The sequence below is a fragment of the Rhipicephalus microplus genome, unplaced genomic scaffold (assembly GCF_043290135.1).
Source record: "Rhipicephalus microplus isolate Deutch F79 unplaced genomic scaffold, USDA_Rmic scaffold_16, whole genome shotgun sequence".
Classification (NCBI taxonomy): Eukaryota; Metazoa; Arthropoda; class Arachnida; order Ixodida; family Ixodidae; genus Rhipicephalus; species Rhipicephalus microplus.
The window spans coordinates 11,278,900-11,306,456 of record NW_027464589.1 but is presented as its reverse complement, the minus strand read 5'-3'; the positions used below and the strand labels follow the sequence as shown (position 1 = coordinate 11,306,456).

At 46.2% G+C, this 27,557-nt stretch overlaps 1 long non-coding RNA gene across 1 annotated transcript in view; it reads right to left on the bottom strand.

Annotated features, from left to right (window-relative positions):
* The window catches only part of LOC119167827 (uncharacterized), a 106,372-nt gene extending 79,112 nt beyond the window's left edge, over positions 1-27,260 (bottom strand). The window contains exon 1 of the long non-coding RNA XR_005109312.2: positions 27,128-27,260. This is a non-coding gene — a long non-coding RNA (uncharacterized LOC119167827). The remainder of the gene's footprint in view (positions 1-27,127) is intronic.
* Positions 27,261-27,557: the final 297 nt, after the last annotated feature.

Genomic DNA, 27,557 nt, shown 5'->3' with positions numbered 1-27,557 from the left:
AGATATAGCTAATGGTTTCAATCGCTTTTTCCAATCTGTATTTACAAAGATGGCATTCACGGATGAAGATAAGGAAATGGCCGATACTTGCACATGCGCCATGGATCCAGTTTCATTTGATCAAGCGGGCGTGTTTCAGCAGCTACTTAATTTGAACGAAAAGAAGGCTAATGGACCGGATGGAATACCAACTGTGTTTTTGAGGCGGTATGCGGAGTGGATGTCGTTTTACTTAGTCATTATCTTCGAAAAATCACTCTTGACACATTCGCTTCCAAAAGACTGGCTGAGCGCCATTGTGAAACCAGTATTTAAAAGTGGCGACAGGATGCTTTTTACCAACTACAGGCCAGTGTCTCTGACGTGTGTTTGCTGTAAGGTTTTTGAACACGTCATTGCCAAACAGATGCCTATTTTCTTGGAGACAAATGGGCTGATATGTAGGCAACAGCACGGGTTTAGGCAAGGGCTTTCTACGTTATCCCAACTGATTGAAACTCTCCACGATTTTGCCGCTGCCGTAGATAACAGAGAACAAGTCGACGTGATATGCATAGACTTTGCAAAAGCCTTCGATAAGGTCTCCCACCATAAATTGCTCTTCAAGCTCAAACGAACAGGCGTAAATGAAAATATCCTGAAGTGGATTGAAGCATACTTAACGAACCGCAAGCAGTTGGTACGAATTGATGGGTTTGAGTCTGAATCACTTGATGTTTATTCCGGTGTGCCCCAAGGCTCCGTGTTGGGCCCATTGCTGTTCTTGGTGTATATAAATGATGTTGTTGATATTGTTAACCCTCCTGTAAAAATTAAATTGTTTGCTGATGATTGTTTAATTTATGCCCCAGTGACGTGTGCGAATGACCAAATTGTAATTAATGATTGTCTTGATGATTTTCAAACATGGTGCGATAAATGGGAGATGAAAATAAATTATTCTAAGACAACATATACGCATATATATACCAAGAAACACGTTTTACCATTTACGTACAGCATTGGACCTAATTATTTACCGCAGGTGTGTGCATTTAAATATTTGGGAGTGCATATTACGAATGATTTGAAATGGCGTGCACATGTCGAGAATGTATGCTGTGCCTCTTACAGAAAACTGCGTTTCTTGCGTGCTAAATTACCGAATGCTACGAAAGACGTCAAGCTGCTTGCATATAAAACATTTGTGCGTCCTGTTTTAGAATATGCTTGTGCTGCCTGGAGCCCCCACCAAAAGGATTTAATAGATAAACTGGAACGAATTCAGACACTTTCCGCGCGATTTATATGTTCGAAGTATAAAAGGACTGATTCGGTTACCGAGATGCTAAAACTAAGTGGTTTGGAATCTCTAGAAATTAGACGACAAAAGCAGTGCCTAAAAGTATTTTTTTTTCAGATATTGCATGGTCAAATAAAAATAGATAGAACAATTTACGTACACCCCCCCCCCCCCGCATAAGCTCAGCAGCCGGATCAATCATGACGCGGCAGTTCGCCCCTTCGGTGCTCGCACGGACGTCTTTCGCAAATCTTTTTTTTCCCTGATGTTATAGAAGCGTGGAATAAATTGCCGCGACATATTGTTGAAAATTCTGACGTTAAAAAATTTAAATGTGCTCTTGATGTTTACTTTGCCGAGCAATGAATATGCTATTGTGTTATTGTTCAAAGTGCTGAAAATATAAATGTCTGTATTTACTTTCCATATCCTATGCTTCCCTCCCTGTAATGACCCTCAAGTGAGGGTTGACAGTATAAATAAATAAATAAATAAATAAATAAATCTATCTATCTATCTATCTATCTATCTATATATCTATCAATCTATCTGTCTATCTATCTATCTATCTATCTATCTGTCTATCTATCTATCTATCTATCTATCTATCTATCTATCTATCTATCTATCTATCTATCTAACCACCTACGACTTGTAGCTCTCCTTGCCGTTTCGATAATCGTATCAATACCAAACTTGCTATGGCACAACATCACTCTATGAAGAACATTTTAAACAAGTGATAACATAAAAATCACATGTTTCTCATGAATGTCAAGATTTATATTTCACGGTCCTGCCGCTCTTACGGTGGTTTCGTTCACATGGCATGTTGAAAAACTTGTATCATATGACATGTTTGCATAGAAAAACGAGCAACCGACTCTAACATGAAAGTCATGACATGCGTGTCATGTAACAACATGACTACATGCCACGCTCATGATGCACTTGCGGCCGTTTCGCTAGCTTCACTTGTACCTAATTCGGTATTACGTGACGCGAACCGATGACATTGTTAAATGACACATCCAAACGTGATAAGCACGACATGCGCGTCATGTAACAATATGACTACATGCCACACTCATGATGCACTTGCGGTCGTTTCACTAACTTCAAACATGCCATATTTGGTATTACGTGACGTCAATAGAAGACGAAGGTATGTGATTGGTGCAAACATGATAATCATGAGATGCATTTCATGTGAGAAGATGACTACATGTCACAGTCGAGGCGCCAACACATTTCGACGCGACATGGTGTGTGTGTTCGCCGGCGTTCATTTCATCGCGTCACGCTGGCTTGCCACGCCAGGCGCTGGTCCTACCATATACTTGCAGGCGCACGTCACGCTGCGTTGCTTTAACGCATGCGCGTTTCAGTGCGTCCGGCGTCCCTCCATAACAAAATGAGGTGGACGCAGTGTTTTCTGGGCAACGCATCGGCGGGAAATGCAGCATGCCGCATTTCGCGCTGGTTGCTGTCGAGCCGCGCCAACGGACGTTGGTCGCGCTGGTCACGCCTGGCGTCAAACTGTAGAGTGCTCACGTTTTGCTAACGTAGCGTCGCTGTGCCCAGCGTGCACGCACGTCAACGCTACATTGGAGTATATCGGGCCCTTCGTGATGTGCTCACGGCTGTTTTGCTAGCGCCACACATGCCAAATTTAGTGTTACATGAGGTCAATAGATGAAATTATATGGCTGGTGCAAACATGGTAATCCTCACATACATGTCATGTAAGAATATAACATACCACGCTTATAGCATTCTCGCGGCCGTTTCGCTTGCTTCACATATACTAAATTTGCTGTCACGTGAAGTGAACGGATGATGAAGGTCATCGACACATTCAAACATGGTAATCATGACACGGAAGCTGTGTAGGGCATCATTTGCTTCCACCTCGTAACGTTGTGATGATTTTAAAGTGACATATCAGCCTTTTTCATTCGTGCTTCGCATAGCATCGATTTCCACTCTGCGTGGGATCTGCCAATTTTTTTTTCATTAAGTTTATATGAAATAACGAGCTTCTGGTACCGAGGTCAAGTACATAATTTACATCATTTCTCCTCGCAAGGACATTAAAAGGCCCTGTCAACGTCAGAACCAATTTGTTGGTACTTGATGGGAGTGGTAGCAGAACCTTACACGCCGTGGAAGCTCAGTGGTAGAGCGTCGAACGCATTATTCGAAGTAGCAAAAGAGCAAAAGCTTCTCTTCAGGGCATAATTGACGTGGCGTGGCCTTTTGGTCATATTGCTTTTCTGTATTATCTTCGCTTTCTGAAGCTCCTCTTTGGCTAAATGGCAGGTGTCTTCAAGACGACGCCGCAGTTCGAGACGACCCGTAGGATGTTTCGACATCATCATAAGATGATCAGTGGCCCATATTTTTTTCAATATCGCCACGGGACCTCTAACGTAACGGCCATACAGCAATGCGAACGGGGACAAGACTAAGCTTGACTGGGGAACTTCGCGATATGTGCAGAGTAAGGGCGCCAGGTACTGGTCCCATTTCTTCGGACTCTGCAGACACATTCTTCTTATCATCTGTTTCAGTCTGCCACCACTGAACCTCTCTTCAAGCCCTATTGCAAAAACCAGCGCCACTGGATACCAGCGTCCAGTGCCATGCCTGATTATGGGCCCATTATGGCGCTGATACCAGCGCCTCCCAGCGCAGGTACTGGGACGCTGGAGCGGCAGCGTCCCAGTACTCTGCACAAAATGGCTTCCCAGGGATAAAACAGGGGTGCCTATTCGCCATAAATAAATAAATATATAAATAAAATGACGCGCATTCACAATAAAAATAAAAATGAAAAAAATAAAACACTGTTAGACGGGAATTGAGCTCGCTACACTCTGAATCAAGTCCTGGCTAGACTACACGCCTGCAGGCAGGAAATTGAGTCAAATTATCGCCGCTTCTAGGCGGCCCCATAGCCGTGTTGCAGAGAAACCGGCCTGATTTGAAGTGGCCTTCAGAATAGACGGGACAAAGATTAGCCTGGATTTTTGGTCAAATTTTTTCTGGCAAGATACGGCCTTCGGTTAGGCGCGACTTTCCGTAGGCGGCCCGGCCCTGCTGCGATGGCGGAAAGAAAGTACTATTTTACGCTTTTCAGAGCGGTTTTTCGCCGAGAATGCGGCAGATATTATGCCTACAGGTAATTAGAAAGTCATTAGTATCACCTTTACCTGTTTATGCGAGATCAACATGCAAAGCACAGTTCTGGAATCGAACTCAGGACCACATGCACGTGAAGCACCACATTGCACCACTTACTCATTGCACCACAACGCCACCACATGGCGGTGAGCCTTTTTGCGGGTATATATCTACCAAGCGGGTTTTTGCTAACCGTCTTCGGAACCTTGAACTGTTTTTGTGCCATGTGCATGCATTTGATCAGCGAATAGTTTGTAGGGCTTCATAAATTCGAGACAACCGTGCACGGTGAGCGCTTTCGGCTCCGACTTCGGTTTATGGTGCGCCATTCCGCAAGAAAGATTAACGTGTGTTTGTGCGTCGTTTTAGTGCTTCCCCGTGAACTGCGGGTGTTACGCTCACCGAAATTCGCGGACGAGGCTGTGTTTGGCTGTCGAAACCTGCGTATGTTTGTCGCACGTGCGTGTGCTGTGAGAAATTTGGCTGAATTGTGTCGGGAGGTACACGAGTGTCAGTGACAGCAGCCTATTCTCAGCTGTTTGAAGACAATTCGCTTTTGCACGTAAACGTTGCATGGGTATTTTAGCGTGCCTACTCTAACATTTGCATTTCGTACGCGCGAACTGCCGCGACCTGCACGCTGGGGCAGCAGCACTTTTTTAGCATTCCAACGATTACTTATTTCTGCAATTAGAATTTATGCGCGTTATTTCGCTATATAGAGTGCTTCTTACTTATGTTCAGTCTTTAAGTGATCCTATTTATGGGGAGCGGGTACTCTTACCTTTAATCAGCATCACATCGTTGTTCAAGTGAATGCCGAAACGCGCACCAAGGTCAAGTGTCACGTACACAAATTAGCGACGGACAGGTCAGTCTCCCTCCGAATAAATAATGCCTCTGTACATCTCTTTTGCGAACGTCGGCATTTCAGTTGGCGTCAAGAAATGGTGCAGAACGAACCTCAAAATATTTATTCTTACTGATAGCAGTCGCTCTTTAGAAAATGGGGATTTTTATAGCTGGTACTTTATCTCCACAGCAGTACACTGGTTGTCTTGGTCATGGTTTACTATTACAAATTCATGCTGGAATAGAAGAGCTGTACTTAATACTCAAAAGAGTGAGCAATTGTCGGTGGCATACGATCTCCTGCTGACTTTGATTGATTGATTGATATGTGGGGTTTAACGTCCAAAAACCACCATATGAATATTAGAGATGCCGTAGTAGAGGGCTCCGGAAATTTCGACGACCTGGTGTTCCTTAACGTGCACCCAAATCTGAGCAGCACACGGGGCTACAACATTAGCCTTCATCGGAAATGCAGCCGCCGCAGCCGGTATTCGAACCCGTGACCGAGTCAGCAGCCGAGTACCTTAGCCACTAGACCACCGCAGCGGAGCTCTCCTGCTGACTTCTGCACCTGACTTCTGACTTCTGTACTTGATGTTCATCATCAAATTACGCAACCACTAATCGAAGATCGACCAATAGATTTTCAATTTTGATCTTTTTCTGTCTCTCGGCATTTAGTTTGTTTCTTTTTTGCCATGCTTTCCTAAATTCATCAGTTTAACTTCTTTGGTTGAACATGAGCATGAACATACACTGGCTAGTGTTTCAGAAAGCTGTCACGCATGCGCTATAGTACTCTTTTATTTAGTGCATGACACAGTGTCATACCTCGACAACTGATGAACGAAAAGTTGTTTGTAATCTTTTATTGAAGTCAAAAAAGTAACAATGGCACTGCACATCCCAGTGTATGCCCAAATGCAGAGAGATGTATGATATCTTGAATAAAGTGTGCCAAGTAGCACTGGAAAATGTTTCCGTCTCAGACCATCTTTCAGAAAAACGGCCATCACAAGACAGCGGGACGAAACGGCGACGCACAAATACCACGGCAGGCAGGCGACGATGGACCTCACAACACCTGCGCCGGGCGCCCAGCTGGCGTGAAGGGGGGGGGGGGGGGGGCGTTTCTTTCGCTTTTTTTTTTTTTCGCGCTCACGCTTGTGGCTGAACGGTTCTGCGTAAGTTGATGCCGGCTCCTGACGCCAGGCTGGCGCGACGGAGACGGCGGCTCTCCCCCTTTTTTTCTTTTCTTTCTTTCTTGCTCCTGCTCTTACCGTCTGTACGCGTGACTTTCGCGCCGCGCGGATGCCGGTCCACCACGCGTTGTCATGTCCACCATTGTGAGTACATACCTGTTTCCGCCTTCTGACATCAGTGATAATGAACCTATAAGGTTGCTACGTAGCTGACATATCAGCGGTCAGAAGACGACAACAAGGAAGTGGTCGGTCGGTTGTGCACGCTGTCCTCCATCTTAGTTGACGCTATATGCATCAGTTTCAATATAGATTTTAGATAGACACACCTCGTGTCATTTTTACGTAACATCTTTGTGATGGAAGTGCTGGGTACTTCCCTGTCTTCCTCACGAAGCTCCGCAACGGCCGCATCATCATAGGTCCAACCATGTCACAGGTTGAACATCCATCGTCTTCACCACCTGCCCCTTCCGCGACTTCTACGTACGTCGTTCTACCTCCTGCTCGTGATCCCGGTGTATTTTCCGGTCAGGATGGCGTTGACGTCGACAAATGGGTCAACCGGTACGAACGGGTCAGCGCAAGCTATAGGTGGGACCCGACTCTTATGCTTGCCAATGTGCTTTTTTACCTCGATGGCCCACCGCGGCTGTGGTTCGAGACGCACGAAGTGGAGATTACGAGCTGGGACTCCTTTAAAGAGAAGATCCGCGACCTTTTTGGCGACACCGTTGGGTGACAGATCGCAGCGCGGAATCAACTGGCGGCTCATGCGCAGACGTTGACGAAGTCATACGTCGCGTACATTCCCGACGTCATTGCCCTATGCAGCCAGATTGACGAGCACATGAGTGAGTCTCAGAAAGTGGCTCATGTGCTGAAAGGCATAGGAGACGACGCCTTTAATCTTCTACTATATAACAACTTTGTCACTGTCGACGCCATTATCAAAGAGTGCCGGCGGTTTGAAGAAGCCAAGAGCCGCCGTATTACTCAGCGATTCACCCTGCTGCCCAACACGGCCGCAACCTCATCATGTGAAGCCGCCCGACAGTCACCCACGTATGACAACGTCACGTGCATAGTTCGTCGGAAAATCGAAACCGCCTGTCCGGCTTCTCTTCAGCCACCCGTTTTCGCAACACTCTCCTCTGACCAACGACAGCCGTCAGTGGCGTTAATACAAGCTGTGGTTAGGCAGGAGTTTACGAGCCTCGGCTTTCCATCAGCATGTCTCTTGACTCGCCCTGAAGTACCGTCTTACTCCCCAGGACAAGCTCGCCGTTTACCTTCGAGAATGCCATTCCGTATCCCTTCGGAATGGTGAACACCCGATGACCGGCCTATTTGTTTTTAGGGGCGAAGCTCTTTAGGGCGTGGGCTGTGCGTCCCCTGTAGCCTGTATGTAGCCACCTCTAGTTTAGTTCTTGCAGTGTTCACTAGATGGCGGTACCATCCCCTGTATCTAGCCACCTCTAGTTTAGTTCTTGCAGTGTTCACTAGGTGGCGGTACCGTCTCCTGTATGTACATGGTGTTTTTGGAGAGCTCCGGAATGACAGCTACAGATAAGTGTTTTTGCATGTTTCCAGCTTGCCTCTGTATGTAGCGTTATGAGAACGTAAGGCGCTAGCATAAAGCTTGATTAGGTCGAGTACGGTGTACGTTTTTTTTTAGTATTCTGTACTGTGTCTTTTTTTTCTCCAGCCACCACGTGGCTGAGGCCTGCGCGTAGACCGACCACGTGCATGCGCAGGTGCTGTGAAGTGTAGCGTATATATTTATTATTGTGGTTCTTTTTGGCTTAGACCAGTGTATTTTAGTACAGTTTTCTAACACGTGGGCATCGGTAAACTGAGCTAGCCATGGTCAAAAAGACCGTAAAGTGTTCAGAGTGCGGGATAGGGAGGAAGGTGGAAATTAGTGCGGAAGAGAAAGCAGAAGATGACGCCAAGTGTAGACAGTGCGAGTTCGAGGAGAAAATGAAAAATATGATGGCGGTCCAGAGTGGGCTCATGGAGAAAATCGCAGAGCTGGAGAATGCATTGGCGAAGGAGCGAGAGAAAACGTCAGCCATGGAGGAAAGGCTCCGGGCAGCCGAGAAAGGCCTATCGAAGGTCGTGAAGGGGAACGAAGACGCAGGTGACGGCGGAAGCATTATGGCGACGACCCCCCGTGCGGGAGAGATGAGGGAAACAGGCATGACAAAGGCAGATACATTGGCCACAGGGCCCAGCTACCGGGAAGTAGTTTTGAGGGAGGGAGGGAGCAAACCAGCAGCCGTGACTCACGCTAGTCACCTAGTCGGCAGCCAGGTGCAGGTTTCAGAAAGAATGTCTGAACAGGTCATCATCGCCGGTGACTCAAATTTAGTCCGATGCGCAGCGGCAATCAAAGAAAGGGTGAAAGGCGACAAGAGAGTTGCGATAGGGACGTTCCCAGGACAAACGCTGGGGACAGTAATGAGTCAAGCGGGTGAACAACTCGCAGCTAAAGCTAACAAACGTAACCTCGTTGTAATTGCGGGAGGGTTAAATGACGTCCTGAAAAAAGAATCGTCAGGACTAGCGACGACCTTGGCGAAAGGGGTGGATGACATGCGCACCGTGTCCCCCCAGGTGCAAATTGTAGTATGCACAGTACCGGAAGTACCAGTACGCAACGTCAACCTGCAAAGAGCGGTAGTCGACGCAAACAAAGAGATATGGCGAATTAGTCGAGAGAAGGGTTTCGAGGTAGTGGATTTAAACAGGGAAGTGCACAGGTGGGGTGGATTCCAAAGAGACAAGATTCATTTCGATAAGAGGCTTGGACACGAGGTGGGCTGGCGACTGGCAGGACGCGCAGTAGCTTTTTTGGGGGGCTCACGGGCCCTTCGGAGTCCGGGGTAGCTCGTAACAGGGAAAACAACCAGGAGGACGCTTTGACAGGTAGAACTGCGAAAAACCAGAAAAAAGGTAAAAGAAAAAGGAAAAAGGCGCGTGTTGCAATTAGTTACATAAACATGCAGGGTGGCAGAAAGAAGGCAAAATGGTTAGAGATTGAGGAGCAGTTAAACAAAGAACAGATAGGCGTGTATGCGGTTACAGAAACACACCTTAGAGACTTGGAAGAGCCACCACATATTAAAAATTATGTTTGGGAAGGGTGTAACAGGACCATATCGGAAAGGAAAGGTGGGGGTGTAGGAATGCTAATTCACCGCGGAGCCAAATGGGTTAGAGTGAAACAGACGTGTTCAGAGCACATCTGGGTTCTGGGCACAGTAGGTGGAAAGGAAACGTGGCTAGGGGTAGCCTACTTGTGGACGGGGAATAACTGCAGAGAAAAGAATCAGGAGATAGTGGATTGCATGAGTGCGGATATTAAGGAATTTGGTAATGGGGCCGAAATCATCCTTCTAGGGGACATGAATGCCCACATACATGACCTTGACGGATATTCAGACACCAATGGGAAGTTATTACTAGATCTTTGCGAGCAACATAGTCTGGAGATAGTTAACACGGGGCCTAAATGTGACGGCCAGATCACATGGGAAGTCGGAAACAAGCAATCAAGTATTGATTATTGTCTCATGACTGAAGGAATTTACCACAAACTGACAGAAATGAGGATAGACGAGGAAGGCATTAACAGCTTGGGTAGTGATCATAAACGAATAACATTACAAATGGGATACGAAACTAAAAATATGAGCATGGAATCAAAGTCTGGCAGCTCGTATTTAAATGACAAACAAATAATAAATATAGCCGCAAGAGTCGAGGAAGAAGTAGGCGAAATACCAGGCAAGGACTGGGAGTATAGGGAGCTGTTACATCTAATGACGAAGGAGATAGGGAAAGAGAGGAAAACCGTTTGCTGGAAAGGAAAAAGGAAGCCAAAAGGTTGGTGGAACAAGGAAATCCGGGAGGCGATCGAGAAGCGACGCGAAGCATCACGGGAGCATAGAAAGGCAAAAAAGGAGAAGCGGCCGCAGGACGAAGTCAAAAAAATATGGGAAATATATTTGGAGAAAAAATTCCTTGTACAGAAATTGGTAGAGGCAAAAATTAAAGGTGAAAGTGAACGCTGGATGACAGAGATACACGAAAAAAAGGAGGCCGCGCCTAGGATTTTTTGGAGCCACATAAAGGCGCTAGGTAGGATGTCTGTCACAACGCAACAACATATTCTAGATGAAGGAGGAAATCAATTGGAAGGGTACGAAGCGCTAGGTTACATCCAAAAGGTAACAGCCGATTCGTTTCAAAAGAGCGTCCAGGGGATCTCCCCGGTGAGTAAAAGTGTGGCGGAAAAAGCAACAGAGGAAGAGCTAGTACTAGATAATTTCAACTGGAAAAAGGCCGAAGGAAAAATTCCAAAGCGCACTGCCGCGGGTTTAGATGGGATTCCCGTTAGCCTCATTAACGAACTAGGACATAACACTAAAGAAGCATTGTTAAAAGCAGTAGAAAAAAGCTTAAAGGACGGACAAATACCGGACAGTTGGCGACAAAGTAGAATGAACTTAATCTATAAAGGCAAGGGAGAAAAGGACAAGATTCGCTCGTATAGACCACTAACCATTACATCGGTACTATACAGGTTGGCGATGCAAGCAGTAAAAATGAAAATAGAAACATGGGCCGAACATAACGATATTTTGGGAGAACTTCAGAACGGATTTCGAGTCGACAGGCGGTTAGACGATAACCTGTTTGTTCTCACTCAGTGTATAGAAATATCTAAAATAGAGAATAGGCCCTTGTACGTGGCTTTTCTAGACATCACTGGGGCATACGACAACGTTAATCAGGAAATTTTGTGGGATATATTGAAAGGAATGGGCATGGGCGACGACTGTATACAGCTTTTGAGGGAGATATACCGAGAAAATACAGTTTGCATAGTGTGGGAAGGAATGCGTAGCAAAGAGAACGTTGAGGTTAGCAGGGGTCTGAGACAGGGATGTCCTTTGTCCCCACTGTTATTCATGCTGTACATGGTGAGTATGGAAAAAGCGCTAGAAGGTAGCAACATTGGTTTTAATCTGTCACACAAACAGGGCGGCATGATGATTGAGCAGAAGCTTCCAGGTTTATTTTATGCGGACGATATCGTCTTATTTGCGGACATTCGAGATGATATACAGCAGCTGGCGAATATATGCGGAAGGGAAGGTGAAGCTCTTGGACTAGGATTCAGTGTAACGAAGTGTGGTTTGATGGTATTCAATGATCCCTGTGATCAGACGGTGTCCATACAAGGCCAAGAAATACCGAGGGTAAGTGAATACAAGTACCTTGGAGTATGGGTAAATGAGAGTGATAGATACATGGAGGTACAGGAAAAAGCCTCGGCAGCAAAAGGAAAGAGGAATGCGGCAATAATGAAGCACAGAGCGTTGTGGGGATACAATAGGTATGAGGTGCTTCGAGGTCTGTGGAAGGGTGTAATGGTTCCAGGGCTTACTTTTGGGAACTCAGTGGTGTGCATGAGGGCAGAGGTGCAATCGGGAATGGATGTAAATCAAAGGACTGTGGGACGCCTCGCGTTGGGTGCTCACGGGAAGACGACAAACGAGGCTGTAAAGGGCGATATGGGGTGGGCAGGTTTTGAGGCGAGGGAAGCGCAGAGCAAAATAAGGTTCGAAGAAAGGCTAAGAAATATGAAGGAGAGTAGATGGGCAGAGAAGGTGTTCCGTTATTTGTATAGGAAGAGCGTGGACACACAGTGGAGAAAAAGAACTAGAAGACTCACTAGTAAATATACGGCTGGTATTGTGAGCCATATGTCAACAAAGAGCGTTAAGGGAAAAGTCAGGGAGGCGGAGAGGATTTACTGGATGGCAGCTATGGAGAAAAAACCGGCTTTGAGTAACTACCGAAAGGGCAAAAATGAAATAAGGAGGGAGGCATTTTACGATAATTCAAGGGGAAGCGCTTTACTGTTTGAAGCGAGATCGGGTTGCCTTAGAACGCGTAGTTATAAAGCAAGATTCAGTAAAGAAGAAGAACAATGCACATGCTGCGGGAAAGATAAGGAAACGGCGGAGCATGTTCTGATTGAATGTGGAGATATCCACCCAGGTGTACGTTTGGGCACGAGCCTACAGGAAGCCTTGGGTTTTAGGGACAACAATGGAAAGCTGAACACACCCGCGATTGAAATAAGTAAGAGACGGTTAGAGTATTGGTGGCAGAAAATTAGAGAGAAAGGACAAAAATAAATATTGGAAAAATAAAATATGGACAGTGTGCCGTAAATGGCAGAGAACTTAAGCTGAAAATTTACCTTTTTTCCATTAAGATAGAATTTATCGAAGTAGAGGCATTAGGCCAACATAAAAAAAAAAGAAAAAAGGTTTTTTTTTTTTTGTCGAGCCTGGTGGCATACTTGTCACCACCCCGTTATAAAGGGGACGCTCATAGCATCCATCCATGTAGCCACCTCTCGTTTAGTTCTTGTAGTGTTTACTAGATGGTAGTACTTGTAGCTGATGATGAAAAGATGCAAGATGTTATAAACTAGAAAGCGGTACTTGTAGTTGATGAAAGACGCGAGATCTTATAAAATAGGAATGATGTCACATATGGCGCGTGTCATTGGTTGCAGGCAATCGTTCGATTTAGTGCGGCGACGTACGCTAGGGGGAGCGATGTAATAAAATCCAGTGGGCAAAATGTACAGGGGATTCATGGTTTACCAGGTTTACCTCCGGAGCTTCGCCCACTCATCATCATTCACTTCGTGGATATGGCGGAATTTTTTTTCTGCCACCAGCCAGGGCACGTTTCTCGCCATTGCCACCGCTGTTGGTCAAACCAACCACGTCAGACCTTCTCTACCTCTGCGCACATGCACCCGACGACCCCTTGACGTTGGGTCGCTGCACCCTTCAATTTCTATTCGTGGTCATCTTACGAGCCTTCCACTGCCAGTCGCCGCTACATTGGCGCCCCTTCGTGCGGTCGCCGCAGCTCCTGCTCACCGTCGCCGCTACATCACCAATCCCGCTCTCCGCCGCCTCGGCGCTGTTCCTCGCCGAGCTTTTCTGGACGATCGCAGCTGGAAAACTAGATATTGCAGCTTATAGAGGTGAAGCTGCAATACCAATGACGGCCTAAAATTCTCTACTGACGCTTCCAACCTACCACAGCCTGCTTGAAGTACAAGTTGACCATGTTCATGTGACCACCCTCATTGACTAAGGTGCGCACCTGTCTATTATGAGCGCTTCTTTACGCCGCCGCTTGCAAAAGACAATGACGTCGTCTGCGACGCAGGTAATACGTGTTGCGGATGGCGGTACTGTACCAGTAATCGGAATGTGCACTGCTCGTGTCATCATTGCCGGTCGTCAAGCCGTGGTCCTTTTTGCCATGCTAGCCTGTTGCCCTCATGACCTCACTGTACGTATGGCCTTGATTTCCCTTGGGCACACTCGACTTTAATTGACTGTTGGTCTGGTACCTTCAGCCTCGATCTTCCAATCTTTGCCGACTACTCTGCAAAGCCCACCAGATGCTTGAGCCCAACCACTTTCGTTCGACTGCCCCCTCGAGCCGTCACGTACGTGTCTTTATCATCGGCCCCTCCCGTTCCTAACGGTGATTAATATCGTTACGCCGTTTACCGACGCTCGGCTGACGCACAGTGTTACTGTGCCCCGTACCATCGCGACCATAGCGGATAACTGTGTGTTCCTTCCGCTCCTTAACTTCGGTTTCACCCCTCAAGTGTTGCCCTGCCAAATGTTTCTAGCCCAGCTAACTGCTATAACAGAGGACGATGTCTGTGTTGTCGCTGTGTCTGCTCCTGATCGAAGCGCACTCTCGCGGTCACCCAACTCAGATGATGCTATTGCTGGAAACGTGATTGGATGGGAGCTTTCGCCTCGGTTCTCTGCCAAGCTTTGACCTCAGTGACATTTTCGACACCACAGATCGTCCCTTGGGTCAGACTAAAATTTTTACTCGCCAAATCAACGCTGGTGAGTCTGCGGCCGTTCACCGTCGGCCGTACCGCGTGTCAGCGTCCGAGCGAGAAGTGATTCAAAAAGAAGTAACCAAAATGCTTACGAAAAACGTAATCGAACCATCATCGAGCCCTCGGGCATCTCCCGTTGTATTAGTAAAGAAGAAAGACGGCTCATGGCGTTTCTGCGTTGATTATCGCTACCTGAAGAAAATTACCGAAAAATGGCAGCATATCCACGTAGTGAATGCTGAAAAGTGGGGCGAAGCATCCGTCCGTCCATTAGTTCTTGCTTCCGTCCGTCCATGCGTCCGTCTGTGTGCCTGTCCGTGCGTCCAACCGCCCGTCCGTGCGTCTGCTCGTGAGTCCGCACGTCCATCTGTGCGTCGGTCCCTGCATTCATGCATGCATCCCCCCCCCCTACGTCCATCCATTCGTCTATCGGTCCGTGCAGCCATCCGTGCGTGCGTCCATGCATCTGTCTGTGTGCCCATTCGTCCATCTATTCAACACTCCAAGTACCGCCATCTCCCATTTTTTCGTCATATATTCCTCATATAGAAGCACCGCCATTCAGCGGACATTCAAAAGACTAAACAAGAGGTGGCACACGCACACTTTCTTACGGCTTGCGCTTCGTGTCTACTTCTCACCTTTAACCACCTCGAGTTCATGGTATATACTAGTTCACTGTATACATGGCACTGCGGCTCAACGCTCACTAAACCTTTTTAAAACCAAGGAGGTTACGCCCAGCGAGTACAACGTAGCAAGCCTTCCGTGTCAGATAGTGCTCAATGTACATGTCAATGGCTGATATTAGAAAATGAGAGACAGGAGAATTCGGCTTTAAGTTAACGCGCAGGCTGCGAATTTTTCATTGTTCAACAACGCCTAGGAGAAATCTCTCACCGGCACCACCTTGCAGGTCAAAGCGTAAGACTGGTTACACACTACGACTACGACTACCACGAGGGACGAACGGGTGCCGCTTTAAGAAGCTTCGCTCCTAAAAGATGTGTACCCTCTACAACGCATTTCCGATGCCCTCGATTGCCTCCATGGCGCCACGTTCTTTTCATCACTCGACCTCCGATGTGGCTACTGGGAAATTCCTGTAGATGATATGGACCGAAAAAAGACCGCCTTTGTTACCCCTTACGGTCTTTACCAATTCAAGGTTACGACCTCCAGTCTCTGCAACTCTTCAGCGACCTTCGAGTGAATGATGGACACGCTCCTACAAGGATTTAAATGGTCGACATGTTTGTGTTACCTGGACGACGTGATCATTTTCTCACCTACCTTCGCAAGCCTTGAACGCTTTTCGACTATTCTATCCATATTTCGACGGGCCGGCCTACAGCTCAATTCCTCCAAGTGCCACTTCGGTCTTCTTCAGATTACCGTGTTGGTCACCTAGTCGACGCTGCCGGCGTACGACCAGACCCGGTGAAAGTATGCGCTGTAACAAACTTCCCAGTCCCATGCTCTGTCCATGATGTTCGCAGTTTCGTGGGCATCTGCTCCTACTTTCGCCGGTTCGTGAAAAACTTTGCGGCACACGCACGGCCACTCACCGACCTTCTCAAACAAGACGTCCTATTTTGTTGGGGCCCTCTTCGAGCAGACGCCTTCTCTCAGCTAATCACTGCTCTAACGACACTTCCTATTTTTGCACATTTAGACGCCGATGCTCCTACAAAAGGGTGAACAGATGCGAGTGATCATGGAATTGGTGCGGTTTTTGGTAAAAATTCAGCGGGGCTACTACCGTGTAATCGCGTATGCAAGCCGTCTGCTTCAAAGTCTGAACGCAATTAGTCTATAACAGAACAAGAATGTGTCACCCTTGTCTGGGCGGTTTCGAAACTCCGTCTTTACTGTATCCGCCATTTCCGTGTCATCACAGATCATCACGCGCTGTGTTGGCTTTCTTCTCTAAAGGACCCCACTGGACGACTTACGACCGTAAGTATTGTGTCATCTGCATTCACCTGGATGTTGACGTTTGGCGGCAGTGCTATTTCTAATAGTCCACTGATGACAACATTCCACAATAGCGGACTTATAGGGCTTCCTAAAGTTGGTGTCTCGTATAAGTCGGAAACTTTGGTTTCATAAACAATTTTTCTATTGGTGAGGAATTATGTCAACAGATAATACACATTTCTTACACATCCGTGACGTTGGAAAAATACTAGCACCAGCAGGTGCCACACCGAATCAAATGCCCCTTTAAAATCTAAAGATATTAGCCTTACCGGTGTCTTTAGTTGTTTGTTTTGTTGTAGCCTTTCTTTCAAGGCGTGAAAGGCCATGATCGCACTTCTACCACTTGTGAAGCCGAATTGATGATTTCGAATTAAGCTATTGGAATGTAAGAAATAATAAAGATGGGAATCTAGAAGACGTTCTAAAATTTTGCCAACTAATGAATTCATAAGAATTGGGTGATAACAATATGTGTCTTCCTAATTTCGACCGAGTTTCAGAATGAATTTTTTTTTCAGATTCCCAAATAGTCGTAAAATGACCTAAATGTAATTCCGAATTGAAAATAAATGAAAAAAATTGGACGGTTTTCGAAAAGATCATAATAGTGGTAAGAGTGAGACCATCTAGGCCGGGTGCCGGAATAGTTTTGCACATTGTTATCGCGGCTTTTATTTCCAAATGTGTAAATTAACGATCGTCCTCCTTGAAAATCGCGTTAGTGGACACTATTCTTCTGATGTCTCGATGGATATCTTCGTGTGTTTCGTTGGCGTCTTTGAGCACCTGCGTTTGTGGTAAAAGGGATAGCGATTCTATTACACTAACAGTCAGCGTACCGTCGGGCCTCCTTAATGGGGGTAATTGGACCGGTGATCTAAGTTTGTTGAAAGCAACTTGATACTGTGTTCTAAACGTGGACAGTTCGGAGCATTCTGTACAAAAACGCTTTATTGAGGCTTCCTGTGCTCTTCTGATGTTATTTCTATACAGTGTGCGTGCCACCGAATATGAGGAACAAAGTTCTTCTCTCATATCCGGATCCCGCGCCCGCTGGAACGCCTTGCGTGAACGCCTTACTTTTGCCCGTTCGACGTCGAGATTTTGATTCCACCAGGCATCAGCCCTGTGGGGACCGTTACGGACGTTTCTTAAATTTGCATTCACAAGTGAATTGTACTTGTCCTAGAATTTTGCAATACCAGGTTTAAGGCATTTCCTGATTTGAAATTGGCACCAATTATTAGGAAAATTAATTATCATTTTTAATAAGTGGAGATCCGTAGTCTTGCCTCGAAATGCTAATTTCTTTATAAATGGGATGGTCTCATTGGAGAAAGAAAAGAGAATGAACCTGTGATCACTAAACATATATCCATCTATAATATTTCAGTCATATCCCGTTGGAACGAGGGAATTACTGGCAGGAACTACATCTATCCAGCTTCATGAATATTCTGTTTCAAAGGTCGATCATGAATTGGAGTCGTTGAGGACATGCTAGGAATGCTGTGCGAGCACCGGCACCACGGCATTGCCTCGCATATCCGAAGGGAGACGACCCCACAAAGCGCTTTTGGCGTTGAAATCACCGGCTAGAATGATGTGTTCCGCTAAATATGTCTCAAATATGTTTCAGACAATGTCTGAATATGTAATTATATCATTGTGTGGTGAACAGTATGCACCAACCAGTAAGAAGTCAAACAAAAGGCGACGGGACCATAACTGCAATTGCGTGAGTATGTATCCGAATTGGGAACCAGTCGTATTCGCGAGGTGTTCCGAAAATGACAATTTTCGGTTCTTCTGATGCTGCAAATTTAAAATTTCTCGTTGGAATTTCGGGTATTTGTTTGCGTCTAATGTGTGGGTCGGAAGCGATGGTGACGTCAATGGAAATTTTGCCATTAGATAAACTAATCCCTGTGTTGCATATTCCAAATCGTCAGAGTTTATTTATTTATTTATTTAATATACCTCAAAAGCCCCCAAGAGAGGGCTCTACATGAGAGAGTGGGCGAACGGTAAAGATTTAGTAAAAGAACAATTCTATGGCATTCCTAAATTTATCTGTATTGGAATGGTCGACGACACTTGAGGGAAGATCGTTCCAGTCCCTGACTGCCTGAGGGAAGAAGGAATGAAGGTGGGCTGTAGTGCAAGCAGGAGGGGGGTACACGGCGGATTCGCTCGCAGGATTTAAAGCTGGACGGTTGTGCCCTCGCGATCTCCGACTTCAGCGTAGCTCCCGCCGACTGGTTCGCCCTCCGCGGTCTCCTGAAGCCGTGCAGCTCTCGCATTGTGGCACCCCGCCCTTGGACTGCTTCGACCGGATCCCCACTTTCCTATCTCCTTCTTTTTTCTCTCGTTGGCTGTCTTCTTCTCCTTCTATTTTCCTTCTATTCTTTTTATCCCTCCTTCCCCCCCATCTCTATAAGGCACTGCGCCGTGTCGCCTGAAGGCAGACAGAAATTAGGTGCCTTTTTCCTCTTCATTGTAACCACTACCACCACCACACGGCCTTGTGGTGACTGGTGCGGGCTGAAGTCCGATGGGCTGGCTGAATAGGGGAGTCATAATGGAACGCATGATACATTTTGTGGTACAATGAGAGTCTGGAAATCTTACGACGTAGGTCAAGGTTAGGTAATGCCGCTTTACTTTTAAGGGTAGTAACACAGGTGAAGTATGAGTAGTCAGAATAGATGAATCTGGCTGCACGGTTTTGAATTAGTTCAATGGATTTACTTAGGTTACTTTGTGGTGGGTCCCAATTAGCGGATGCGTATTCTAGTTTAGGGCGAAATAGAGTTTTGTAGGCTAGTAATTCTACTGAAGGAGGGGCAAGATGTATGTTATGATGAAAGTAACCAACAGTTTTGTTAGCACTGTTAGCTATTTTATTTACATGAGAAGACCAATTTAGATTCTGTGAAATGTTAACGCCAAGGTATTTAATACAGCTGAGGGAAGAAACTGTGCAGTCATTAGGAAACAGGGCCTCTCCACCGCCCCTGTAAATTTAAGATTAACGGGGATGCTATGAGGAGGTATTGTTAAGGCCAAATCGGGTATGTACCGGGGTACCATGAAAACTCACTGGTATGAGTCAATAGTGGAAATACGAGGAAAAAACTCACTGTGATGCAAGAGGTGTAAGTCGGCGTCATCTGCCTAACAAAAGAGTAACTTTGATGCAAACGCTTTTAGTGATCTTGTCCAGGTGGCGCATTGTTTGCATCGCGAATAATTAAGTGTACGTGTCACCATAACCAAATTTGGAAGAGCGGAGTGAGTGAGCAAGCTTTATTTACCAAGCGGATTGAGGCGTGGGCCATAAGCCGCGCCAGGGGCGGTGGAGAGACCCTGTCTCTCAGCCGCCTCCCATGCTCGCTGGGTGGCCCATATTTGATCTGCCCGATCTGAGCTGATCAGCGCGGCTCTCCACCGCGCCCCAAGCTGGTATGGGGAGACTGCATTGGCGTCCTGTATCTGGGTGCATTCCCATAAAATATGCTCTAGGGTGGCGTGTCTCATGCCGCATAGCTTACACGAGTCATCTGGGTATAGTTCGGGGTAGATGCGATTTAGGTGCTTCGGGTTGGGAAATGTTCTAGTTTGAAGTCGCCTCCAGTCAACCTTCTGAGATCTAACCTCCTGAGAGCTAGGTGGTGGAAATCTGCGCCTCGACTTTTGGTATAATTGCATACTGTCGCAGAACCTAAATATTCTGTCCCTCTCCCACCACTCCTCTCCTCCCGGTACCTCATGTGAAGCTCGATCGCGAGTGTGGTAAGTGAGATCACGCGCTACGCGGTGAGCTTCCTCGTTGAGGTTTGGAATGGGGGACGCAAACGGGGTGTGCGTCCCCATTCCTGGGAACCATGTAATATACATTTCTTGGAACTCCTCGGATGATGTGAGATTTGCCTTGCGGAGGAGAATGTTAGTTGCCTCGGGAGATATTCTTCCTCGTGCATAGTTACGGATTGCCGACTGCGAGTCGCTGATGACAAACTTACACTTTGGGGAAATTATGGCTTGTGCTATAGCCACCTCTTCCGCGATTTCTGAATTATCAGAGCGTATGAAGCACGCGCTTACGCATTTGTGGTCGGTGTTTATTAATGCCGCAACGTAGGATTTGTGACTAGGGTACTCCGCTGCGTCTGCGAACAACGCCTCCTTGTCTCTGCCGTAGGCCTTAAGTCTATAGAGTTCTAGCGCGGCTTTCCCTTCTGCCCTGATTAAGTTCGGGGTGCATGGTTTTGGGCAGATTGGGGACCTGCATCTTTTCTGTGATCACCTTTGGAACCGACACTTTTCTTCCTTGTTGGCTATGGCAATTTATCGCCAACTTGTCAAGGATACTCTGTCGTGTGCGCGTGCTGGCTAGTCTCTCCAACTGGGCAATCTGTCGCACTTCTATCAGCTCCTCTAAAGTATTATGTAAGCCCAGTTGAAACAGTTTTTCGGTGCTGGTGCTACCTGGAAGGCCTGAAGCTTGTTTGTACGCCTTTCGTATGAGTGTGTTCATCTTGAGTTTTTCGGCTGTATACCAGTTTAGATATGCCGCTACGTATATAATATGACTTATGGCGAATGAATAAATAAGCCTGATGACGTTAGCCTTTTTCATGTCCTGGTGTTTGTTCATGACTCTCTTGATTAGCCATATTGCGTTGGTGACTTTGCTTACTAACCTCTTCACGGTTTCACCGTTTGTACCCTTAGACTCGATGATGAGTCCAAGGACCCTGATTTGTTGCACTATAGGAATTGTCCTGCCGTTGTTTGTGTGAATTTGGATCTCTTCGTAAGCACGGTCCCGGTTGTATTCCTTGGGTGGTCTGCTTTAAGCGTGGGGCGATAGAGGAGGAGTTCGGATTTATTTGGCGAGCACTCGAGGCCAGTACCTTCAAGATACTTCTCAATAGTGGTGACGACCTGCTGTAGCCTCTGTTCTATCTCTCCGTCACTACCTTCACACGCCCAGATGGTGATATCATATGCATATATTGAATTTTGTATTCTGTATATTGAGTTAAGCCGCGCCGGAAGTCCTATCAATATGAGATTAAACAACATTGGCGATATGACCGAACTTTGCGGGGTACCAGCACTACCCATAAGCCTTTCCTCCGATCTCAGTTCTCCCATTACGATGGATGCCGTTCTGTCTGTTAGGAAGTCTTTGACATAGTTACACGCTCTCGATCCTAAGCTTAATTGACCGACCTGTTGTAATATTGCCGTATGCGATGCTTTGTCGAAGGCTTTTAAAAGGTCTACTTCTAAGATCGCTCGGGTAGCTCTTGTTTTGTTGTCTAGAATGTGCTGCTTAATTTGCAGCATGGCGTCTTGCGTGGAGAGCCGTGTGTGGAACCCCAACATGGAATCTGGGTAGATTTCGTTTTCCTCAAGATAGGTGTTGACTCTGTCCAGAAAAGCATATCAGCTTCCCAGCACAGGACGTTAGTGATATGAGGCATAAATTCGATAGATCGGGAGGTTTCCCGGGCTTGGGGATGTGGATTACTTTAGCCTTTTTTCCACTGTTTGAAAATAGTGCCGTCGGACCAGCACTTGTTAATATATTGCGTGATGTTCTCTATGGCTTGGTTGTCAAGGTTCCGTAGTGTTCTGTTGGTGATCCCGTATTGTCCCGGTGCAGATTTGGTGTTTAGCTTCTGTAGCGCCGCCCTGATTTCGGCCTCGGTAAACTCCTTATCTAAGAGCTCGTTCGCGCCTCTGGTATATGGTCCGTGCTCTATGACGGGCATGGCGGGAATGTACGTGTTGCTAGCCTCAGCGATAAAGTCCTCCTCACTGCCGTTATACCGGTGCGCCAGTTTACGCAAGGTTTGCTTGTGTGCTGATTTGGTGTTATCTGGGTCTAGCGGGTGTTTGAGCATACGCCATGTCTGGCCAGCATTCATTTGGCCGTTGAGACTATTACAAATTAGGTCCCATTGCTGTTTGCTTAGCTGCTTACGATGTTCTTCGACCTGTTTGTGCAGCTTGGCTATGCGCTTGCGCAAAAGTCTGTTGTGTCTATGTCCCCGCCATCTATTCTGCAGTGATTGTTTGGCCTCCCACATGTGTGCGAGACGGCTATCAATCTACTCTATGGGTGGACTTGAAGTGATAGTACGCATTGCCTCGCTTATTTCATTATTGACATCTTTGATCCAATCTTCAATATTGCTAATAGGGTCTTGTTTTTTCGCATTTCTGACTTTCCGAAACTATTCCCACTCGGTTCATCTAATATGTCTCTGAATTTCTGCGGCAGCTACGGTTTCTATCCTTATTTATAATATTCGATTATCACTCCCCAGATCATCGAATGTGTTTTTCCCTTTAGCGGTTCCTGCGTTACGAACTAACGTTAAGCCTGTAGTGGTGTCTTTCGCAAGCCCAGTTCCCATACGCGTAGGGGAGTCGGGGTCCTTGATGAGAGTGAAGCCTGTTTCTTGAATATCCTGCCATAACGTTTTTTTTCTTTGGCTTTTGTGTATTCGTATCCCCAAGCACTGTGTGGAGCGTTAAAGTCTCCACCTATGATGAGCGGATTGGGTCCCGCTATTTCTGCGGCCTTCTTAAAGAGAAGGAAGCGTTGTCGTATGTGTGCGGGACTGCTGTACAATTTCAGAATAAATATGGTTGGAGATTTTTTTCTTGTAGGGGCAAGCTGTACGAGTATATGCTCAATTTCTGTGATGCCGGTGTCGTGGCAGATTGCTACGAGTCCCTTCCTTACAAGAGTGATTAGTGTTCTAATATTCACTGTTGCGGGACCGATTGCCTGATACCCCGGTAGCTTAGCTAAACCATGGGTTTCCTGCAAAATTAGAACATCCAGTTTGGTTCTGTCCCTAAGGTGTCGTTGCAGGACTGCTCTCTTCCCCTCATAGCTCCTGCGATTCCACAGCTAAATAATTCTCTTTTTCTAAGCTTTCCTATTTTGAGTTGGCTATCGAAGAGGGAGGAGGGTGATAGGAGGCAGGCCTCATAAAATTAGTTGATATAACCGCTCAGGCGCAGTCTGCGCCTAATGCTGATATAACCGCATTAGGCGCAGTCTCCAGCGAAGGATCAGGGCGCGTCCTTTTAGCCCCGTCTGACCAGCTCACCGTGAAAGCCGGGTTCCCTTGATGGCCATTGCCACCCCTTGGCTTAGACCGGGATCTGGAACGGGGCAGAGTGCACCTTCTCGGTCCCGAAGACTGGGAGGTGTGGCCGCGTGGCATTGCGCAGGACCAAGATCTTGATCTGGAACCAGGCGTTGCCCTCGTTCGGAATTTGGGCCTCCCGCGTTCGGTTGGCTTGGTGGTAGGCGGGCAGCTCTCCTCGTGCGTCTCTTGAAGTTGTCGGAACCACTGGCATTGTTTTACGATGTAGGGTGTCTTGAACTTGACCTTCCAGAGTTTGTCGGCCGTGGGATGATCCTTGCCACACGGCTGACATCGTGGCTGACACTGGTGGTCCTCGCTCGTATCAGGCGTTCCACAACCCGCACATAGCTTGTCGTTTGGCCTCCAACACGCGTCGCTCCTGTGCCCAAGTCTGTTGCACTGTTTGCAACTGTCAAATTGTTTTCTGTATAGTGAACAGCGTGTGAGCACTCCTCTGTACATGACGTGCGTCGGGACTCTGCTGCCGTCAAAAAAGACTATCACTGTCGTAGTGTTGCCAAGACGTTTGGCTGCGATCACCGAAGGATTTCGGGCAGTAATAATTGCTGAGGTGATGTCCCGTGGGGTTTAAATCAAGAGAACTCCTTTGAGTACACCTTTGGCAGTGAGTTCCGGGGCCGTCTCGTATGCTCCCACCTCATACAACTTGTCGTTGGCTTTGATGTGCTTGACACCTTTGTATTTGTCTGCATGGTCTTGGTTTGAAGTACTGACAACCAAGATGTTCTGGAAATTATTCGGACAAATCGTGTCTGTCTTTCTTTCTTCATAAGGGATCTAGGCTGCTTAATACACAGCTTTGTCTAGCTCCGTTAAGCTGAGCTTGCATAGCTGCAGTCCTCCTCTTGGCCTTTTAACTATATTGTAGTCGCTTGTCGGCAGTCTTGGCATTTTGCTGGCTCTGGTTTATTTATTTATTTCACAATACCCCTAAAGGCCCCCGAAGGGGTATTACATAGGGGAACGGACACATGAAACAAATCTCTGTACGCTTATACAATGTAAAAACAAGATTATACTAAAATAATGAAAGCGAGATCAATGCAAAGAACATCAACAAAAACCAGATACTTTGGAAAAAAAGAAAAATGAGTAGAGATAGAATATTGAACACTGTAAACATAAATTAAGGGCACTAGCAAATACAGTATGCAAGGAAAAAGCTAAAATGAAGGCATGATCTTAATATACAAAAGTTTGCAATTAATACATAAATAATACAAATCACCGGGACCAGTTCAACTTGCGGAACATGGGAGAGGCCTTTGTCCTGCAGGGGACGTAGTCAGGCTGATGATGATGATGATGAATACAAAGCAAGCGTGTACAATGGTCGTGAAAAACATTAACAGATGATAACAAGAAAACTAAACACTGATGTACATATATGAAGAAGCTAATTAATGAGAGTACGCGTGGTGGATATCGAGTCGGAAATGTTAAGCAAAAGTTCGTGAAATGTTGTGAAATCTGCTTGAGTGGCAATGTGGGATGGCAAGTTATTCAATGCAATTATTGTTCGGGGAATGAAGAAATTAGCGAAATGAGCTGAGCGACAAGTTATACGTTTTATCTTGAAGATATGGTCTGTGCGTGGAAAGATGACTGTTGGTGCTTCGAAGATGCGGTGAAGGTATGGGTGGTGATAGAGTTGGTGGAGAAGCGAAAGGCGGGCAGTTCTGCGGCGATGAGATAAGTCGTCAAGCTGAGCGCGAGTTTTTAGGGCTGAAATGCTAGTATAGGGTGAATAATAGGAAAAGATGAAACGGGCTGCACGGTTTTGTAAAGAGTTTATTTCTTGGGTTATATGGATTTGTGAGGGATCCAGATAGCTGATGCGTATTCGATTTTAGGACGAATTAATGGGATGCATGCTAGTCTACGGAGATTATCTGGAGCATGCTTGAGGTTGCGTTAGAGTAGACCTAATGAGTGGTTAGCTGATGCCAACGTCAGGCGGATGTGATGATGCCACGTAAGGTCAGACTGTAAGTGAACACCTAGGTACTTATACGAAGTTGTCAGTTAAATTGTTATTGTTGATTACATAGGATGTCGGAATGCAGTGCATACGTCTTGCAAATGATAATAAGTGTGTTTTAGCTGTATTAGGAGTCATCAACCATGTTGAACACCATCTAGTAATTGTGTTAAGATCAGCTTGAAGAATATCTTTGTCATTGTCACATGAAATTATTCGATAAATTACACAGTCATCCGCGAAAAGTCTTATGTGAGAGGGCACGCAGTTAGGTAAGTCATTAATATAGATTAGGAAAAGCAAAGGGCCAAAAACGCTGCCCTGCGGGACACCGGAGGTTACGTTGGTGGATGAGGAGGTGCTGTTGTTAACAGATGTGTATTGTGATCCAGATGAGAGGAAATTTTTAATCCATCCAATCACAGTTGGGTGTATATCTACGTTCATTAGTTTTACTATTAGTCTATGGCCAAGAACACGATCGAAAGCTTTCGAGAAATCGAGGAAGATGGCATCAACTTGAAATCCTAGGTCTAGATATGAATGAATGTGATGTAAAAAGCCGGCTAACTTCGTTTCGCATGAATAACCCCGACGAAAGCCATGTTGGTATTCAAAAATAATGTTGTGGTCTTCTAAGTAGTTAATGATGTCAGTGTAATAAATGTTCAAGTAATTTGCAAATAGTACTTGTTAGAGAAATGGGGCGGTAGTTCAATGGGTGAGTGCGGTCCCCGGACTTGAATATGGGTATGAATTTCGCTACTTTCCAGTCACTCGGAATAGTGTTAGTAGATAGAGACTGCGAGAAGAGTGCACACAGTATAGGTGATAAGCTAGGCGACAAACTTATCTTTAACATTTTGTTATTAATGTCATTGTGATCAGATGCCGAAGAAGTTTTAAGTTTATTTAGTAAACAAGAAATTCCTGCCTAATTAATGATTACTTCAGGCATAGATACGTTGATGAGATTGACAAGGGAGGGTGATGATGTGGTGTCTTCATGTGTAAATACGGATTAAAATGCGTTATTTAATAGATCCGCACACTCGCAGTGGTGAACCATATTGCCGTGCTCAATAACAAGTGTTATGTCAGGGTAGTTCTTCGGGTTTATTACACGCCGTTATCCGGGATATCAGATTTGCACCGCGCGTTCTAGGCGTTCGGGTAGAGCTAGGGCTACCACGGCGTTGCTGGCTACCTTTCTTAGCATGTTTTCTGTTTGAAACTTTTGTCCATCTGTTGCCCGTGTCATCTTCCCGTTAAGTGGCGTCTTCATTCTGCTGCGATACCTCCATTATTCATGATTACGGCCTGTATGGCGCGAACGCCGATGCCTGGCTATCGTGAGGCCACCCCAGTCGACGCGGAGCGCCGGTCGTAGGAATAGTAGACACTTAAGTTCTTGGTGGGGGCTGGTTTTCGGTCGTAAAATCTCGAAAAATGATTCCCCACCTTAGAATATGGTCTCTTCGGATTCCCAGTGACGAGAAGAATCAGATGTTATAAAAATCCGAGCGGTGCCTGGCTGTATTCACTGCGAAATCATTCTATGAGAATGTAGCCGACGTGAAGAACGTTCATTGACCTCGGCGACCGCAGCGACCTCCCAAGAGCGGAATGTGGAACATTGAAACAAAACAGGAAAGAGACATGCATAAAAGCACAGAAAGCTGATTAGATTAGCATAAGATAACAATAAAGAGAAATGAGGAAAGCTCATGAAATAGTATAAGTGATGATTATCTGAAGACAAAAGAGTGTAATGAAGGGTCATAGAAATTCAAATTAGAGATAACGAAACCGACCAGAAATAGAAGAAAAAGAACTTAAGAATGAAGAAACTTGTGCGAGCTAGCGCAACGCCTTCGCGCCAGCCCGCACC